This window comes from Triticum aestivum, chromosome 4A (genome assembly GCF_018294505.1).
Source record: "Triticum aestivum cultivar Chinese Spring chromosome 4A, IWGSC CS RefSeq v2.1, whole genome shotgun sequence".
Taxonomy (NCBI): Eukaryota; Viridiplantae; Streptophyta; class Magnoliopsida; order Poales; family Poaceae; genus Triticum; species Triticum aestivum.
The window spans coordinates 582927539-582932552 of NC_057803.1; the positions used below are offsets into that span (position 1 = coordinate 582927539).

General features: G+C 45.5%; 1 pseudogene; it reads left to right on the plus strand.

Annotated features, from left to right (window-relative positions):
• Nucleotides 1–245: 245 nt before the first annotated feature.
• On the plus strand, nt 246–2429 carry LOC123083937 (receptor-like protein 2; annotated as a pseudogene).
• Nucleotides 2430–5014: the final 2585 nt, after the last annotated feature.

The window sequence follows — 5014 nt, forward strand, 5'->3', positions numbered from 1 at the left end:
AGTGGACCTCAAGAGCCAACACAGCCTAAGAGTCGGGGACTAGTAGGTTGGTACCCAGCCTCTTGATGGCACCATCGTACCTCAGTGACAGAAGACATACTCTGATGCAACTACAGTAGCACTATCTTCTTGTTATAACGATACCACTGCAACATTGGAAACCACCACCTATCGGCTACCAGATAACCAACAATTGCACAAACAGGTTAACATGAGAAGGCTTTAAGCTTACCAGGCTACCAGCCATGCATTCTACAGCTCTGGTCGGGCTGCGGCTGTTTCTGCTGCTGCTCTCCTTTGGCCTCTCCTGCCGACTCATGCACCGAGCAAGAGGAGCACTCCCTCCTCCAGTTCCTCACTGGGTTATCTCAAGATGCCGGCCTTGCCATGTCGTGGAGAAACGTCACGGACTGCTGCGAATGGGAAGGCATAACCTGCAACAGGAGCGGGGGCGTCACTGAGGTCTCGCTGGCATCTAAAGGGCTTGAAGGGCGCATCTCGCCACACCTTGCCGGCCTCACCGGCCTGCTGCGTGTCAACCTTTCACACAACTCATTCTCCGGAGGCCTTCCGCCGGAGCTCATGTATTCCAGAAGCATCGTCGTCCTCGACGTCAGCTTTAGCAGGCTTAGTGGGGTGCTGCATGAGCCGCCGTCTTCGGTTACCACCACCCTGACTCTGCAGGTACTGAACATCTCGAGCAACCAATTCGGTGCAGAATTTCCATCCTACACATGGAAGTTGATGCGGAATTTGGTCGTCCTCAACGCAAGCAACAACAGCTTCACTGGGCACATACCACCTTCTCTCTGCCTTTCGTCATCATTGGCCATGCTTGACCTTTGTTACAACCAATTGAGTGGCGGTATTCCTGCTGCACTTGGCGATTGCTCCACACTCGAAGTGTTCAAGGTTGGGCACAACAACCTAAGTGGGACTCTCCCTGCTGAACTCTTCCATGCCACTTCCCTGGAGCACCTCTCCTTCCCCAACAACGGATTACAAGGAGAACTTGATGGCGCAAACATAGTAAAACTCAGTAATCTGGTTACTCTCGACCTCCGAGAAAACAAATTCAGTGGGAAGATCCCAGGCTCCATAGGTCAGTTGAAGAGGCTAGAGGAGCTCTATTTGGGTAACAATAACATGTCTGGGGAGCTGCCATCAACTCTGAGTAACTGCACGCGTCTCATGGTCATTGATCTGAAGATCAACAACTTCAGTGGAGATCTAGGCAGGGTCAACTTCTCCACCCTACAGAACCTAACACATTTAGATATTCTGAGAAATAACTTCAGTGGCATAGTTCCAGAAAGCATATACTCATGCAGCAATTTGATTGCACTGCGGGTGTCGTTGAACCATTTCCATGGTGAGATCTCACCAAGAATAGGGAATCTGCACCTATCTTTCCTGTCACTTGCTAGAAACCCTTTTACAAATATCACAAAAGCTTTTCATGTCTTCAATAGCTTCAGGAACATCACCACTCTGATTATTGCCGAGAACTTCGTGAATGAGATGATGCCACAAGATGAGACCCTAGATGGTTTTCGGAATCTTCAATATATCCACATGGCCGACAGCGCATTAACTGGGCACTTGCCAGTTTGGTTATCAAAGCTCAGAAACTTGAAGGTACTAAAGTTGTCCAACAATCGACTTACTGGACCAATGCCAGGCTGGATCAACTCCCTACATAGCCTGTTCTATCTGGATGTATCAAACAACAGTTTTACCGGGCAAATCCCAATCACCTTGATGGAGATCCCAATGCTCAAAGATAATACAGCAGCTTATTTGGATCCTGGCCAAGTTGAACTACCTCTCTTTTGGAGGAATATATCGCGCCAATACCATTTTCTTACAGCTTTCCCTACTCTCTTGAATCTGAGCATCAACAATTTCACAGGTGTGATTCCACCGGAGATTGGTCAACTGAAAGTGCTTTCTGAACTCGATTTCAGCTCTAACAAATTATATGGAGTGATTCCGCTGTCGGTCTGCAATCTCACGAAGTTGGAGGTGCTAGACTTGTCTAATAACCATCTGAGGGGTGTAATCCCCGCGGCACTGGAGAGACTTCACTTCCTTTCTGCATTCAACATTTCTAACAATGACCTAGAAGGGCCTGTACCAGCAGGAGGCCAGTTGAGCACATTTCCAGATTCCAGTTTTGATGGGAACCCAAAGCTGTGTGGCACTATGCTTGTTCACCGTTGTAGTTCAACCGGAGCAGATGTTGTCTACGTTATCTCTGCAAAACAGCTCAGCGTCAAGGTCATATTTTTTGTTGGCTTTGGTTTGTTTTTTGGAGTAGGCGTGCTATATGATCAGCTAGTGTTATATAGGTATTTCGGCTAAGCCGATTTCAATTGTAATTTGTTCTAATATATTCAATGGATAGAGGTAAATCAAGCAATAAATAGCCATGAGTTTTTTTTTTGTGTGTGTGTGTCTGTGCTTGAATCCACCTGTAGTTAGATCTTGTTATATATTACTTGAGTCAGCTAAACATTATGTTGTTCGCTTCCTGAATGAGAGAAGTACACTGCATTCTTTTTCTAGCTAGCAGCCTTGATGAGAGGTAGTAGTAATTCTGTACTTTTCAGATTGGACATCACGGTTGTGCAGAATTCAAGTGGGAAGTGTCCAGGGTAATGTAATTTTCTTTTAAACAGGGTTGGACCTAGCGTAAATATAAAACTACTCCAAAGAACAAACCAAAGCCAACAAGTGAATACCTATAGGGGTTATCATCAGCTAATAATTAAATGTAGGGGTTATTATCAGTTCTATATCTGAGTAGTCATTACTTAGTTGACCATAGAGCTAAAACTTCATAGAACATTACACATATTTGGTCCAGATATGAACAACTCCATGTAAGTATTTTTTTTTTCTTTTCTGTTTTGCAGCGCTACTTCATGTAACAACCTATTGTGAAAACATCTTCAGAGAAACTATACTGAAAATTCCAAAAATATATCATGGTATTTTCAAATATATCATGCCAGTCAAGCTCATGCTAGACAACAATTAAATGGATAAAACTGATAATAACCCCTACTTTAATTCAGAGCTCAATCTACACAGGGCAAACAAGTCGCAGAGCAAGCCAGTAAGCTGCTTTTTCAGGGTCAGTAACCTACCCTTGACAATAGCAAGTAATTACTATATACAAATCTGCAAAAACAGCACATCAATTTGCGCTTAGCTACAATATACTGGCAGAATACAGGGGCGACTGGTACATCCACCGAAAATCTGTAAGCAAGAGCACTGACAAAATACCTCCAGAGGACATACCACCAGATCATTCACGCTCCGCCTGACCGCCGGCGATCCAGCATCCCGAGCTTGATTTCGATTCCACCGAGGGCCTGAAGATTCGCTAGGGCTCGCGCAACCGCCGTGTCGCGCGGGGCGACGGGGCCGGGGGTGCGGGAGATGAACGCGAGAAATGATATCGCGCGCGCGGGGGCGCGCTCTCTTTTGTGTGCTCTGGATGCGCGCTCGATAGCTTGAACGGCGAGAGGGCGGGGTGGCCACCGGACTGGAGGGAGGCGGCGAGGGGCGCCGGCCGGCAGCGGAGCAGCTCGACCAACCGGAATCTGTCGCATGGGCCGAAGCTGAAAGGGAGCGCCTACAATTTGGGCTTTGCTTGATCTAAATTGGAGTCTTCTTGGCCCATACAGATTGAGGTAGAAAATATCGGGACGACGCGCTGGCTGGGCCGGCCCACTGCGCACAGTAGCCAACCAGGCATTTTCTGTTCTGTTCCCTTCTTAAAAAAAAGAGGCGCTTTCTGTTCCCCTCAGGCTGGTTGTAATGGGAAGTATCATATACTAGTATCATGCGTAGTATCATATACTATATACTAGTGTATGATACTACCTCCATAATGCATCGTATCATATATTAGTATAATGTAGTATTTTATTTATTACCATGCATGACACATACTACCTCTGTCCTGGTTTATAGGTTCCCTTCGTAGTTTGTGTCAAATTTTGACCAAAGATTTAACTAACAAAATGTTAATCAAAAACACTGCACCCATAAGTGTTTTTGACAAAAAACACTCTTATATTATGGGACGGGGGGAGTAACCAATATGATTATTCATTTCAGAAGATTTTTTTTTTACATTTAGTACATGTATATATGTATGTTTCAGTTCCGGCTCTTAAAATTAGTAGTACATTTTACCCATTAGAGCACACTCTTAATGTTGTAGCAAGATGTTGGAAGAGAAATAACTGTGGACTAAATGAAAAACAAGAATAGGAAATGGAATTAGCAAACAAGTTATTAAAAAAAATGGTTATGATGTTGGAGATGCGTTGCAGAAGTAGTACTCTCTCGGTTCTCTCGTGGCCGTGCGGGCTCCTGCGGTGTGGGTTCACAACCATAGTGCACAGTCCAGTCATGGCGATTACACAAATCATGGCTTGGTCGGTCCGGGAGGAGGACCGTCAACCACACGTCCACATTTTCAAGTCTGCATTGCTGTCAACCTGACAACATCCCCACGGCTTGGATTTGGTCAGTCGCCGGACAGTAACCACTAGGAGCACATCACTGATAGATATTCTACACGTCTGTACTTAAAAGTCGTATATCATCCTAGACTCCTCTCTCTATAGCTAGCTTAAAGTATCTGGACTAAGCGAATCAATCTGGACCGGCCGCCTCTAGTCAATGCTTTGCCAAAACCTATATGAAAATGAAGCACTACAGTCAAACTGTGCAATTTTTATGAAACGTCCCTTCGTGGTTCGTACGACAAAGAGAATTGGGGCCACATATGCTACAGTGCATAATTTTTTTCCTCTTTTAATTTTCAGTCACTTTTGTCTGGGCCGTTGGATCGACATCCGACGGCTTTCTTCCTCCCGGCGTACTCTTCTTCTTCCTTACCGTGCCGCCAAGATTTCGTTGAACCGCCTGCTTCCATCACCTGCGGCTGATTATAGTACATCACCCAACCCTTTCTCAACTCGCCACCTCC